General features: G+C 36.3%; 1 protein-coding gene across 4 annotated transcripts in view; it reads left to right on the forward strand.

Annotated features, from left to right (window-relative positions):
- LOC109107397 (VPS10 domain-containing receptor SorCS2-like) overlaps positions 1-16,782 on the forward strand; it is a 163,892-nt gene that overhangs the window by 60,493 nt on the left and 86,617 nt on the right. The window lies entirely within an intron of this gene.

Consider the following 16,782-nt stretch of genomic DNA (forward strand, 5'->3'; position numbering starts at 1 on the left):
TAAAGATCGAGGCCACTGAAGTGTGAAAAGAAGATGGAGCTAAAAATATAGTGCCGCATATGGAATAATTGATGCCATGTTTGTTCCAATGCTCTCATTAGCCTGTCTGTCTGAGGTTGATATGAGGGTGGCATTAATTTTACATTGGGGCTCAGAATATATCAGTTGCACAGCTGCCTAATGACCAGGTGGAATGCTAAACACTGTCTTTTTCTCAGCTAGAGCTTCAGCATTTAACGGACCCCATGTTACATGCAGGCAAACATGGTAGAAATGTGCACTAGAGGAGCTGAAAAGAGAGTATGTTTTGAAAGAAAGGGCACAGGACTATACTTGACATGTGTTTGGGCAGGTAGGGAACCTTTGTGGCCATCTGGATATTTTTTTATAGCAGGAAGGCAAAATTAAAGTGGAATGCTTCCTTCTTCATTCAGTTCCTGATGAACAGCTTCATGCTCTTTTTCATTTAGTTATTTGAGTCGTAAGGATATCATATTACTTATCCCACCTATCAAGGGCTGTATTCGACGCACTTGAGTTGCCTTACGTTAGCACATGGTGCTTGTACGGAACAGTTGGTGAGAACGGCCGCTCCGCTCTTGTGCCTCTCATGCAGGAAAATGTTTCACTAACACAGATGGCTTTCCTAAAAAAAAAAATCAGTGTTCTAGAATAAATGAATCGAATTAGTAAAATTTTCTCTTACTTTATTCATGATATTCATAGAGCCGCCGAATCCCAGACTTCAAAGAACGGTCCGTCATTAACCAGACAGCCAGTCTTTCTTAACAAGTCATTCAATGAATTATGTAGAGTCTTCTGTGTTGATGTTTTAATTGTTGTTGTTCAACTCATAAATTATGCACTGACACCGTCTGAATTCAAAGACACTGGGAGCAGATAAATCAAATTAAACTGGAGATTTAAGTTCAGCTCAGGCCATGAGGCTTTTCATTTGTCGGGTTAATGTTGAACATTATCTCCATCATGGCAGAAAAGTGTGTGACATTCTTTTGGTAGTTTAGTAAGGAAGTAGCTTAAGGTACAGGGTTTGTTCATTTGAATAAATTAGAACACACATTATGTCATTGTCTGACCATTATTGTACTGTGTTACTTGGACAGTAAATGAAAGAATGCTGTAACAAAGTTTCTGGCAGGGCTGTTGATGGAGGATAATCTAATCAAATTTTGATTAAACTGATAACAATAAATAACATCTATCACTTGGCTGAGAAAACCACCAAATAAAGATTTGTTAAATTATTATGGCAGATGATTAAATCTTTGAAGGGATGATCACTTTAATAAAAGTAGCTTTAGTTTTCAATATGTTTTATTTTCATATATTAATCATAAATGGATAGAGTAGCCAATAATGAAATTTTGTTTAAATAACATAAGGGTGAGTAAATTATGTCCGAATTTTTATTTTTGGCAGAACTGTACCTTTAAAAGATAACAGTTTATCAGATAACAGTTATCTGGGCAATCAGGGTACATAAAATAAATACATCAAAGCTGATTTGAAGATACCTAGAGAGACACCATAATAATTAGGCACCTTAATAATTCAGTTAGCACTAGCCCTGACAGACTTTACACACCTAAAAATATACGTATACTCCATTAAATTTCACATTATATATTACCAGCAGGACATAAGGGCAGCTTGGGGTGGAGGACAGATTCTGGAGGAATTGGCTAGCAACTGTTCACATTGCATAGTGACACTTCATTTTGCTGATGTCGTCTTACCTAAGCATTTTATTTTTGCTACCAATCCTCTGTGGCATCTTTAACATGAGCTTTTGTTTTTAACTCACTCTGTTTGCTTCTACGCTACTGCTCTTTATTTGTTGTTATTGACCTGTATGTCAGTAGAGAGAGGGCGAGAACACAGCAAGTTCCAGTGATCAATGAATATGTGATTATGTGTGTGTGTGTGTGTGTGTGTGTGTGGGTGTTTCCTCTGAGGTCTTGGTTTAATTCCCTATAGAGCAAAAGAGGTATTTATGACAGCGGTGTACTTCTCCTGAGGTTCTTTACTTAGACTGAAAATGCATGTTTCAGTGTCAGTGATCTTAGATTTAACTCTGTTTACATGCAATATTTTTTTCGTATCCACCACAGTCATTCTGCATATGTTATTAATTTATATGTAAATCACCCCAGTCTGAAGTGGGAAAACTACTCTCTTTTGAACTTGACTTAAGTACAGAGTCAGCAGCTAAACGAGTGTTTCTCAACCAGCAGCCCACGGCTGGCGAGCTCTCACTTGTGTTCTCTAATTTTAACCATTTAGCACTGATGGTGTTTCATCTCTGCCTGCGTTTTCACCAGTGCACATGTACGAGCTGATGATAGTAAAAAATGTTCATACTTTTGCATTGTAAAAGTATCATGTGTAAAATATATCCTTTTTTAATTAAACTGACAGAAATAACAAATAAGCACCAATTTCATCAACTTCATCAACAGCCATTCTAATAAGAAGCTATCGGTACATGTCTGTTTGGAGCATGTCTCTCTATTTTTTAGTGCCATCAAGCAATTCAGGTGATCCAAATACTGAATTCACATACTGCAGTGTCAGTGTTGGTACGTTCATTTGTGTTGCAGAAGTTCCCTTTTCTGTGAGGGACTTCACCTCATCTTCAATTATAGATGTGAGAGGACAGCTAATAAAATGAGATCACTTTGGAATCCTTTCATATCTTGGCAAAAGGTCGTCCAAGCTTGGTAAATGATCAGATTTAGACTTCTGACTTTGTGAAAGTGTTTCCAGTTTGGTGCACCATATGCAACAGACATTTAGCGATTGGAGCGGGTGGTCTGTGGGCATGACTTCTATCTCATATCTCAGACTAATATCTCATTATTTTTAACAGTCCAAGGACACATTTTGTAAAATCTTTTTTTTTAACCTGCTATCACCCCCTTGAGGCCCCCTGAGGAGACACAGTTTGAAATTCCGTGTTTAATCCTACATTCCCACATCATCATAAAATAGTTGCATGTCCTGATAAATACAGTTTTGCTCACACACAGTTCAGTTAGCTTCAGTAATGATGATTGCATTATATAACTATATAAATATTCAGTGTCCAATACGTGTTGTCTGAACAAAACCTAACTAGACAGCTAGTTGTTTCAGTTAGATTGAAAGTCTCCGTACAGTTACAGACATTATTCACAGGTATTGTGAGAGCAGAAATTGGGTTTGTCATTATTTGTTCATGCAGACAATATTCGAGGTGCTCCTGTAAGCGGAGGACAATTTAAGAGTCACACCTGTTGTCAGACTCAGCTGTACATGGCTCTGTTAAACTGAAAGAAAGATGCCAGAATTGAAAACCCCTTTGTTATTTAGTGTAGTTTATGATGATAGGAATATGTACTTCTTCAAAATATTAATAAATATGCTTTCCTTTAAGCTCGTCAAAGAACCAGTGGAGTTTTTTTTTTACTTATTACTTTCTTCCTGATGTATACGGTAAAAATGACCACTTCTCAGAGTCTCTTTAGCAAACTCCCAGTCGCGCTGAAGCTGATTGTGCAGTTTTGAGAGCATAGACGCAGACAGCATGAATACATTCTGATTTGTTTATCTGGAGTGCACCACAAATAACAAGAGTGTGCGCACAGAAACTGACAAGGAGCTGTTGTGCATGTAGACGCAGGAGTACACCCACATTCACACACTGGAAGCGGAGCAGCACTTCCAATCACACCTTTCAAATGCATTTAGTGTTTAATACTCTCTCACACTTGTCTTGTGCAGATGGGATTTATAATTCATGTGTTCTTCACACATCTTTTGAACTGCTGAAGAAGGATTGCCGAGAGACTACCCCCCCCCCACATCATGCCTCACTAACACACACGCGCACACACACACACATGCATAATTCTCAAGGGGATTCACTCCTCCATAATACATGAAGAGATTCTCCAGCATCCCATCAACCCCCACCCCTCTGACCCCCTGTGCCTCCGACAAGTGTAATTAAGGGTCCTTGGGGGAGGAAGAGGGAACAAAAGGAAATCACTTCAGGCAATGCCTCCCAGGCCACCAGTCTTTTTTAAGAGACTTTAAAAACTGATTTTAGTATCTCAATATCCCAGCTGTTTATACCTTCACTTTATTCTTTTTTCTTCTATTTATTTCTACCTTTTTTCTACTTGGATTTATCACAGCTGCTGCTTCTCTCCATCTCTCTGTGTGTTTGTTCATCCAGTCACCCGTCACTCAGCCCACACAGAATCAGCACAGAAAGCTCTGCAGATTTCCACAGAATAGGAACGTCTGTCATTCACAGAGTTCTACACATCTTCCTGCCTCTTCCATGTTTGTTTATGAAACATTTTAGCTATTTTGATAATCTCTAGGTGTTTTATACTGTCAGGTCAGCTTAACACATTTTACCATGAGTTTTAAAACAATGGCAAAAAAGTCAGCAACAGATTCGGTGATGTAAGAAATGTTGTTGAAAAAAGTCTTTCACCAAGGTTGCATTTATTTGTTCAAAACCCCAGTAAAAACAGTATTGTTGTGAAATATTTGTACAATTTCAATATTTTTTAAAATGTGATTTATTTATGTAATAGCAAAACTGAATTTTCACCAGCCAATACTTTTGTCTACAGTCTAAAATGATTAGAATTTATTATAAAATGATGATTGAGTGCTCAGTAAATATTTTTTATTATCATCAATGTTGAAAGCAGTTGTGCTTCTTAAAATTTGCTTGAAAATGTTTTCCTGTTTAACAAAAAAGAAAAAAACAGATTTAAGATTTTATTTTAAAGACACAAATGAAAAATGTTTCTCTTTTAGTCTAACAGTACCTACTTACAGTATCATAATAAGGGAACATTATATTTGAGGTTCCCTAATTGGCATCAACAAATTTGAAAACTCTTGCTTTAGCTCATAGTCCTGTAAACCTTTCTGTCATGACTTGTAGCATGTGTTTCTCCATGATTGAGATTTCCTCTACTTCAGTTTGTAAACTCTGTACTCTTCTGCAAGAATCTTTCGCTTTCCCTTCCTCACTGCCTCTGAGTTGTTAAATAGTTAATCTGTGCTCTGGGTCTTCTCCTGCATGTATATTGTAATGTTATGGGTCCTGTGAAGCACACTGGTGTCTCTGCAGAATCTGAGAGAAAAATAAGATCTGTAAGAATAACGTAAACTATAGTTCAGTATCTGTAAGGGTGTTTTTTTTTTTAAACCCCTTTGAGGACCTAAACCAATGACCTTGAGCCAGAGGCCCTCTGTGTTCCTGTCTTTCTCTGTTTCTCACTCTTACACATGCACATTCACACATAAAAAGGAGAAAACATGTAGAAGGCTGGAAAATGCGGCTTACCGGAAAAGGAGAGAACAGTCCAGGGAGGCAAAATATTCAAGTTGCTGTTAATCACAGATCATCCTAGATAGTCTTTTCTCAAGAATCGAAATGTGAACTGACATGCTTTCTGGCACACTGTATCTAACCTTCCCATGTCTATGTGGTTGTGAGTGTGTGTCATAAGAGCTTGAAGTAGCAGTAATGAAGGAAGGTGATGATGGTGCCATTCACAGTGACTCCATTTACACCCCAGAACTGCTAATGATGATAATGAAGAGAAAGAAACAGACACAAACAGAGAGTAAAATACTTGTGCACGTACATGCAAACTAATTTTAATTTCTATATTTTTTGTTGTACATTTTTGTGTCCACTTATAAACAGCTTTTGCTATGATTTGTGCAGTATACTCTTGTTCATTATAGCAATAAAGCTTCTTTAAAGTTCTGAGAAAGACTTATATGTAGAGAATTGGTTAGAAAGATATTAAGTAAATCACTTCAGACATACACAGCTAACTGGAGAGACAGTAATTCAACAGCTAGTCCCCAGCTGGTTTCTTGCACATTTCAAGTGGTTTTGCATTTCCTACATAAAGGCTGCTGACTCATAAATACTTTCATCCACTCTGCTGTTTCTGTGGCAGTGAAAACTACAGGGTGTGGGGATATGATAGACAAGACACAGAGAGTCTGGTAGATTGTTGTCTGAGACAAAGAGAGACACATATGATCTGATCTGCTGAAATGTCAGTTGAATTATTGTTTGATGTGTAGGTGGGAACCAGGTTTAGAAAGTATTTTTTTAATCATTTGCAAATATTTCCCCCCTCAAATAGATTTTCAGGGGCATTTTGAACTTAATGGTTTTCTGATGTTATAAAGACATGCAGTATGTCATTTATATACTTAAGATGAATTAATGAACGGAAATAAATTCTTAATCTGATAAATTATGAACAGTCAAGAAAAAAAATAAAAGTTTTTCACCATTAATGTTTGGCAAGACACTGTCTACCATCTTAGTTAAATTATTATGATTTAATTTAGTTTATATGTCATATTTTATGCTTTGGTCAGTGATTGCTTCAAATTCAAAATCCAGTGTTTTATTTACTTATTTTTATCGTTCCTACACATTCAATAACTGATCTGACAGCTATAAGTCAGTATATGGTAAGACACACTAAACTCTTAGCTAGAACAATGGAACATAGCAAATATAATATTTTAATAATAATATACCCCCCCCCCCCCCCAAAAAAAAAACCATGAATTCACTTTTGGGTTATTTTTTCTCCATCATTTGAAATATCCAGTGGTTTCTTTGTCCCTTCCATTGGCATTTTTTGCCCAGAGCCCTGGTCTGTTTCTGACCCTGGTGTAAATATCGTCTAACTGAAAGGCTGTGTGAGCAAATGCACTGCTTTGAATATATGTGACAATCTGAATGTATGTGTGTGGGATTGCTTAGTCTGTAGACAAAATTGTCCCTAGAACTGAGGTGAATCAACGATTCATAAAGAAAGTGCATTATGTATTTTGTTGTGTTTTATTTACCCAGTAATCATTATTATTAATTAGCTTTATATGAAAATATTAGAAGTGTATGTTTTATCCTCCTTAAATAAGTAAATATGTGTGTGTGTGTCTATTTGAAAAAGGAGAAAAGAGGGAAGGAAAGACATGTACATCTGGAATCTGAATGGTTTTTGAACGAGCTGAATGGAGTCAAACGCGTCACCATCTGGAGAGAGTTTCACATTTCTGTGGACATTCCTTCAATGACGAAAAACAGACTCAAACTAAATTACAGGCAGCTGCTGCTCTGAGAAACACATAGGAGAGAGTGAAAAAACAAGTGTCCCCATGCATTTGTTCTTCATTTGCTTTTGAGAAAACTGTGAATGCATTCAGAGCTCAAAAAACAATGGCTCTTCTCTTTCCCCACATGTTTTCCTATTTACCCTCTCCAGTTAAAGTGCTTGGCTCGTCACCAGCAGGATTTAACCCTTTCATTTTGTTGCTGAAGTGAGGCTGAAGTTCCGGACCTCACAGCTCAGGGGCTAAACGGTGCTGACAGAGCCTCTGTAATTACGGGACACTCGGGAGTTGTAGTTCTCTTGCTCTCGCCCTGTAGCAGCTGAAATGATCTATAGGTTTATGCAGGTTAAGTACTATAAAGCAGAATCATAAAGATGTTTCTAACAGGTGGTTAAGAGAAGATCTTTCAGGCATGTCTTTGTGGTGTAGACGTGTGTCTACAGCTGCTTAGATATGCATATCCACACACCTATTTCTTTTCATCAATACCCACTGATTTTTGCCTTCTCTCTCCTCTAGACATGAATAATACATTCCATCATTTCCTCTGCCCACTTTCTGACCACACACATGCTCACCACTGACCGTAACAATTTGTTTCATACCAGATCACTTAGCTCTCACCACAGAGCATGTTTCTGTAGTGCAAATGTCTTACAATATTCAAAGAAACTGTTATCTTAAACTGTTATAAAACTGTTAAATACTATCTCATAAAGTGCAATGCTTTCTTTTGTGTATTTTAGGGCCGTGTTGTGTTCTGATTTGAGTGGTCTCACTCAGATCCTGCTTTGAATCGAAGCTCTCGCACACACAGACACACACTAATGCTCAAGAGTGAGTATTCAGCATGTTTCAGATGCGAGTTTACCATGGTGCTGTAGGCTCAGTGGGGAGCACTGAGGATATACAGTCACACAACCGTAGAGACTATCCATCTCTTTCCATTCTCCAACAGACAGCCTGCTGCGTGTGTGTCTCCGTGTGTGTATTTGGCAAAGGTGCTTGGCAGACAAGCCCATCAATGCTGTGAAAGTGTTTGCCAGGCTTTTATCAAACACCTCGGCTGGAGCTCATTGATTCAGCCCGGCAGGGTGGTCAACCAAAAGAAATCCTTGGTTAAACTTCAGTGCATGTGCTGTGTTTGTCTCTTGTATAATGACATGCGGTCTTAGAACTAGTTTTTGTTTAAATTATGTAATACTGTAGTCAACCTGGCTTGAGATACAAAGCTGAAAAACAAATGTGATTATAATTAGATTTTTTTTTCTCTGTGTGAACTATTTGAGAAAAACAAAAACGATGATAGGAGTTCAGAGTGTGAAGAGACCTTGTTGTGCTGCAGAACACAGTGTACTTGGACAGCGGCCTAGCTTCAGGCACAGACGCAGAAAGCGTCTCAAAATGATCTCATTCTCTCACTCCTTCTCCTGCTTTCTTTAAGACCAACACCTACACACACATGCACACAATAAGATGGAGGCTAGTGTAAGCAAAAAGGGCAAACTCATGATGTGTAAATGTGGCATAGTACATGCAGCAGCAGTTAGAAATTGGTTTATACAGGGTCCTTCAAAAATTTGAGTGTTTAAGTCATACTAATATATACAAAATATCCAGTGGCATCTATACAAGTGATTTTATTTTATTATTTTTTTTACAAATTATTTTGATATTTTTGTACATAATTCAAAGACATTTTTAATTATGACTTAAATGTCCAAAAAGAGACTTAAGTGATTTTTTGGAGCCACTGTATATAAAGTATAGTATTTGATATGTTTAAACTATATAAACAGAGGCTTCTCAAAATTAACTAACTTTACAAAAAGAATAATGGTTTTTATTGTATCAGTGTCATCGGGTTAAGAGTGTTCAGACTGTTAATCTAGTGCAGCTGTGTGTTTTTTAAAGATATGAAAATAATGAAGAAAACATAATGTACAGGTTTTGTTAATTAAGAAGCCTTGTAATGCCATTTCTGTGGCCATTACCCACTCTTTCTTTGATTAAAACTGACACCTTTTGCTGCTGTGCAGACTTCTATGTAAATGCTTTCTTCAAAAATTAAATGTGATACAGCTCTGGCTCAAAGCTCCAGCTCCCCTCACACACAAGCTGTGGGTTTGCTGTATTGTCTAATTAAATTTAGAACTTTTTTAATCCTTAAAAAAAAATACAAAAAAAAAACTGGCCTCTTTGCAAAGCTTGCATTATATTACTTTGATTTTTGTAATGTTTTTACTTATGCATGTCATCTGTCTTATTCTGAAAATTGCAGAAATTTAAAATTTGTTTTATTTTTCAGATTTTTACTATAGCTCAAGCATTAATTAGGGGGGTCAGTCCCATGCACACCTCCTGTAGTGCTCACCTTGCCATTATCCGCAAAGGTATCAGTGCTCTGGGTCAACTACTGGGAAGGCACCCGTACAACACGGGGTGCAGTTTATTCAGAACATTGAAATTGGTTTGGTAAAAGTTCCCAAGATATGGACCATAGGTGGTCCCCTATTAAGGTCAACTCATTGCATAATGAATTGACCTGCCCTGCAAGGTAAGGATGTTAAAAATCATAGCTGATATTGAGCCTGGTTCATTTGCCACACTGGAATGGAAGATGTAGTAGTCTTTGTTATGGCAACTTGTAACTGTTTTATGTTTTGTAATAAATTGCTGGTGAATTTGCATGAATTTATAACATCTAATTTGTATTTTTGTATGATTTGCTTATTAGATTTTTTTTAAATCATGTTTTCATACAAATCTAATTGTATGCTAACTCGTAAAATATTTTTTTCATGTAAACAGGACTGGATATTAATGTTCAAAAGAGATTATTTGGCCACTGTTACTCATGCAGTTTATGAGCTGAATTGGACTAATTATACTGTGAACACTGCATGATTAAGTAAACAACATCAATAACGAGCCACAACCTATTTAGTTGAAATGAAGTAAAAAAACAAAACAAACAAACAAAAAAAAGGAAAAAGAGTTTATTATATGATAGGTAATTATTAATATTTCTCTGAGAAAACACTTTCTCAAATACTCAGCCGCAATACCATAGTGAGATTCTTCTGTTTCTTATAGCAACTCTGGCTCCAATTCTGTGAACCACTTGATTGGTTTGGGACCCAACAAGAATAATGCTGTGGATAACCTCCCATGATCCTTTACAATTTCATTCCAAGCCCCAGGGCATAAAGAGAAAGAAGGAGATGGGGAAGGAAATTAAGATTTTGGGAGAAATCAACACCGAAAGCATTGAAGAGGCTTCTTAATTAAAGCAGAAGTGGGCAACACAGATGCTGTCATACTTTGCCAAGCCTTCGGCCACCTCCTCCTCTCACTTATTCCCTTTCACCCCAACTATCCCACACCCTTGAGTAGCAGGGGAACGAACAGTCCTGCGGAAGTTCTGAAGTATAGGAAGTCCTGGAGAGAGCCAAGTGTGCTGCGCTCTCGCTAGCTGGTCGTGTGAATGCGCTGACACTCTGAACAACAGACAGTCAGTTTGGGCCTAACATGGAAATCAGGTTGACCAAACCATTAATGAACACCAACAAGGCATGCATTCATTAATGCTTTCGTTTCTCCTGAATGCTTTTGAGAAGTTTTGAAGATGCACAATGTACAATGCCGGTAGAAGGAAACTGAAGTGATATTGCATGTAAAACTTTCGGAACTTTCAGCTGATATTTTTTATTTCTAGGGTCGTATTTTCTAGGACTTTATTGTCATTTCTGCAGCCTGCCCTATGTCCCCTAGACCTCAGGAATATTTGGTTTAGCTAGTCTTATCAAGCGCTCTGTGCTGCTGTCTGATGATTCAGTTTGTCTGGGTGTATGTGGCAAGGTAAATCAATGAAGACATGAATATAGACCCAATGAGATCTTGTTTTTTGTCATGAATAGCTCAGCTACAGACAGACTGACAGGTTCCAGCATCACAAATGGTTTCGGCACCTAAGAAGGAAAGAAAGACAGACCACATGATTACCGAGTTACCCATCCAGAAAATAATCAGGCTTCCACTTCAGCATAACAGGCCCATCACATAATGTGGTTAATGTTGTAACACATGTGGGCACATTAAGTTAATTAGTCCTTAAACTGTAAGATGATTCAATCGTCCCGAGCTGTAATGGCATGTAGAGGGAGAGAATGGATTGACTGTATCTGTCTCATGTGCTCGTTTGATTGTGTTGTTAATGACAGGGAGGATTTGAAGTGATTATTTAAATATGATCATAACTGATAAGATGTGAGAGATTGTGATTTAATGTAGGGTATTTATGCTCATTATGTCCAAAACGCAGCTTTGTAGACAAAAGTAAAATGAACATTAATCAGGAAATTTGGAGTGGTCTTCTGGTACTTCAGGTATTGTCTCCACTTGTATCCATCTCTTTGGTGCTCAAACTTTCTCTTAGAATGTCAAAACACTAATGTGTGCAAAAATATTCAGTTACATAATGAAGATAAATCTGTAGCATTTCAGAATAATGTTTATTTGTAGATTATTAATACATAAATATTAAAGTGTTATTTTACCCATAAAGGATAATTCTGTTATCATTTACTCACCATCATGTCATTTAGTTGAGTATGATTATTATTTTATTTTTTTATTTTTTTTTGTCCATAAAATGAAATTCAGTGGGGTTCTATTTGTTTTGAACTCATTGACTTTCATTGAATGGACAAAAAAGTGGAAACTTTTTTTTAACCTTCTTGAGTAAGCTGAACTATTATTTTAATTGTAGATTATTATTATAATTATTATTATTATCCAATATTATAATTTGTTAGTACACATTTACAGTCATTACTATTAATAAACATGAATTCACAGATGGTTGTAGCATATTCAGCATGCGTTACATACAGGACCAGACTGTGTTCTACACCCACAGCATCAAACATGTTATCCTCTTACTATTATTATGAAAATATTTATAACATCCAAAGAAGAGCCCTCAGTCCATGTGATTCTATATTTGATCATAATTTCCAGACTCGCTGTACGAGCACACTCAGCAAATAGGCCACACACTGGCATAGTGCTAATCCTCTTAGCAGATAGCTTTGTTATGTTCTGCTGGGTGCTGCGAGGAGGCCGGGGAATGAGGCCGCCGTGTTGCTGGTGACCACTGTGTCCCGGTGGGGCTGTTTTAATTGAGTAATTGATACCTGCTGGCTCAGAGTGTGAATAATGGCATTACTTACCATCATAGTGTCTGCTCAGGTATGCTGTGAGTCCAGTTCTTACTGGCCCATTTAACGGTTCTGGAATTTGCTGTAATTTCTGTAATCCCTGTTTTACTTTGACTTGTATTTCAGCATTGAAAGGATTAGTTCATCTTAAAATGAAAATTATGTCATTATTTAATAACCCTCATATAACTCCAGACCTGTACTTTGTGAAAAAAAGAAAAAAAAAAACTTATGCAGCTTTATGCAGGACAAAAAAGTTAATAAAGACAGATTTTTCTGAAGTGTAGTAATGGTGATGAATTTTGGATTACAGCAGTTTTTATGCATGTAAGATTTTACTGATGTAATGTTTTGTAAACCAGAAACTGATAAAGACTAATTTTAACCTTCCATTTACTGAATTTGTCTCTCGACTGTTTGCTGGAAGCTGCTGATTTTGGCAGCATTTTGGCAGGCTGTTGAAAAATTACATTTAAATTATTTAAAGTACCCAAGTGCCAATTACAGTGAATTGTGTTAAATATAAATCAATATATGCCATGTTAGATCAGAGAAACAGTGAGTGAGAGAGAGAGAGAGAGAGAGAGAGAGAGAGAGAGAGAGAGAGAGAGAGAGAGAGTTGAAGACAAGAAACTGGATATGTGCCAACGTGAGCTCCCACTGCTGTGTAGGGAATATGATATTTGGGTAGCTTAAGTAGGAGGTGTCATATTAAAGTGAGAAATATGGCTTAAGGCTTTTGCTTATAAACCTTGGAGTTAATTGGGAATTCATAAAAACAGTAAGAAATTTCAATGAGAGTCATTGGAGAGATCGAGGGGGGACCATCCTTAAACTCTTTAGCACATACATATCAATTCATAAAAGAGACTTTTTAAACATTCTTAATGGTTCTTATTGGGCTATTAGCATATTCTCACAGGGCAAACATTTGCCTATTTTTATATGTTGAGCCATGAAAAAACAAGAAAACACAGACAATGGCTATAGGTAATGTGATTACAGTTTTTAATCTATTAGTCATGAAGTGTTCGGCTTTATATTATAAGAGCATAGATAGGAAAACCATTCTGAAAAGGCATAGTAATTTTGACATTTACTGTATATCACTTTAAAAGTAGAAAAAAAACATAGAGATGCAAAACATTTATATTCTGACAATGAATAATGTAGTGAAATCTCACACTTGAACATCCTGAAATTAAGAAACCGGGAGCAAAAAGCAGAATTCCATTTCAGTGACAGGAAATTCATGGGCTTTTCAATAATTTACCCCTCAGGCCATCTGGCCTTGGGAATTTGTTAGATTTCATCTCTGCGAGGCAAACAGCAATCTAACTCTGTGTTTGTATGGTGTATTAATATATGAGAACCCAGTGGCTGATCTGCAAACATCACCATCAAGACTGACTGGAATCAGTGGTAAATAAAGCATCATCCTCATCTATATTATTCTGTATATATTCTTTCCTTCCCATAAGGCCCACACAGAATGTGCACTCCTAAGAACAGGAATGCCCACACAGTGCAGTACACATCCCCCGGCCTTGACATGTTCCTTCATTAAATATTGTGACTAATTTGAATTTATGCTTTTAGCTACCAATATAATAGTTCTTAGCTTTAATTAACAGAAATTACCATTCCACGCATGAAAGTCTGCAGATTCTGCCTGGACTTGTTTCACATCAACAGACTCAAACTCTACAATGTCTGTTTAGCTGTTTCTGTAAAAGTTCTTTTCCCTCAAATATTACCCTTTGAAACAGTCAAAATATCTTATCAGAATAACTTTTCCAGAAACATATGTATATTCCTAAAACTTGCCAGTATCAGGTATTTGGATGATATTGATTTATTGAACATAATGATAATTGTAATGAATCTAAGTTTAATATTTTATATTATTAATTTTTAGTCATTTCTTATGTCTCCAGCATAACATTCACAGCCTTGCCATATCTCTATCTGTAGACATTCTGCACACGCTGAATTATGTCAGTGAGTGTGAAGTGACCTGCAGTGAATGCATAAACAATAATACAGTTCAACGTAATGGAACGGCACTGTTCCAGGTGAGTGTTCACTACTTTGTGTGTGCACTTGGATGAGTTAAATGCAGAGCACAAATTCTGAGTATGGGACACCATACTTTGCTACACATCACGTCACTTTACATTCAACTATCCCTTTAATGCTAGAGAGAAGCAGAGACACATGCAAATGTATATCTACACAGTAGTTTGTTATGTCCATAACATCAAACTCACTGATTTCTTAGACAACTATTTAAGTTTTGCTTGTTTGTATGGAAAAATATGTTGGGATTTGCACCATCACAAATCTTTCCCTACCAATGCTTAAAACAGGATAATTTGTCTTTTTCCTGTGCCAGTGAGCACATGTCTGTTCTCTGTTCACTTTTATTAAATCAGGTCACACATGAACTTCACTTTCTTGCTTATCCTGGCTCACCATGTGCTGTGCTTTGAGATTGATCAAATCTGACTTGATTTCCCAAGGGTAGTGTGGCACACAGTTTAAAAAGCATCTGCTGGGTTTCCAAAACACTGCTCAAGTGGACAGGAACAGCAGAGAGGGCACTTAATGAACTTCTGCTGTGTAAATGGGTGACTTGACACATCATGTTTATGTTTACAGTATATTAAAGTCAATTTTCAAGAATGTTTTAGATTTTTGTGTCATGCTATATACATATATATATATATATATATATATATATATATATATATATATATATATATATATATATATAATTTTATAAATAATACTGTTTTTGTGTCAAGAGTTTTAAGAGTTTTTAGGCGAGAATGTAGTTGTTTACACTTCAAATATGTGGTTTGTTAATAAAGATAACGTCTATTTGACAACGTTTTTGGAGATGTGAGCTCCAGGGCGTCAGCGGCTGTTTAATGCTCATGAACACACCGAGAGCAACCTCAACTCAGCCAGATCTTCTGGAATTTGCCACTAGCTCTGATGTCTCTATAGTGATTAAACATGAGATATAATTTGTTTTGGGTAAATCTAATGGGCAGTCTCTGGTCTCATTAATATATTATTTGTTCTAGTGCAAATTTTTTTGGCTGAGGGCAAAGTCTTTTAACGTTATATTTTATATAACTTTAATGCTGTATATCAGAGCGCTGCCTTTGTACTTTTGACTGAATTGCCTTGCAACTTTTATTATTGTTGTTGTTTATTAAATATTATTATTCAATAAATAATATTTAATATAATTAATAGTAGTTTTTAATTTACATTGTTCCACCAATTGGCGACAAGAGACAGTTTTTATGAGTCAGCAGTAAAGACTTATATATTGGAAGAGACTGAAACAGTTGTAAACAAGGAAGTTATTTTTACTTTCAACACCTTGTAAGACACGGCCAACAAATCATCGGAAATCACACTTAACAGATGAAAGAAGAGTACGACAAAGATATACAGATTATTGTAATGAATCTAAATTAAATATATTTTAATTTTTTTTAATTATTTATTTTATCTCCAATCATAACATTCACAACCTTGTCATATCTCAGTATGTATAAGCTGATTTATAACAGTTAGTGTGAAGTGACCTGCAGTAAATACCTAAACAATAATTATTTTCAACTGGGGTTCACCTAAAAACGAAAATTCTGTCATCATTTACTTACCCTCATGTTGTTCCAAAACTAAATGACTTTCTTCTGTGGAACATAAACAAAGACATTTTGAAAAATGGTGGCAATCAATCAATCAATCAATCAATCAATCAATCAATAAATAAATAAATAAATAAAGAAAGAATATATTTTTTTCAAAATATTTTCTCAAATGTTCCACATAAGAAAGTCATACAGGTTTTTGGAATGGCATTAAAACAAGTAAATTGAAACATGGAAATTGTGAATGTTACAGTGGAGATTTGAAATGGTCATAAGTGCTTCGCTTCACTTACACTCATTTTTACTGGTTTGTAAAAAAGAATAAGGCTTTTGCAAGTTACATCACCTCCATATAAAAATCATTGTGTCTAGGAGATCTTCTCACTAATATAGTGAAAATAAAGTGTGTTTGTGTGTGACCTTCCTGTCACCCCTGGGCTAAACCTAATCCAACCTGACACCTAAATCTGTGTGTGACTTCTAATGGACGCTTTGCTTTGCTTTGACTGCTAACTAACAGACACCCCCAGGGACCGGAGACAGACAGACACACACGGTAGAGTGGAGCTGAAGTCTGCAGATTTTTCTTGTGGATATTGTAGAGGTCGTTTTTTGGAGACAGAAACCTTGTACAGATGACATCTAAATCAATGTCTGACTTCAAAGCAATTTAATAGTGTAATTTGTTCTCAAAGTGACCTAACCAA

This window comes from Cyprinus carpio, chromosome A7, assembly GCF_018340385.1.
Source record: "Cyprinus carpio isolate SPL01 chromosome A7, ASM1834038v1, whole genome shotgun sequence".
NCBI lineage: Eukaryota > Metazoa > Chordata > Actinopteri > Cypriniformes > Cyprinidae > Cyprinus > Cyprinus carpio.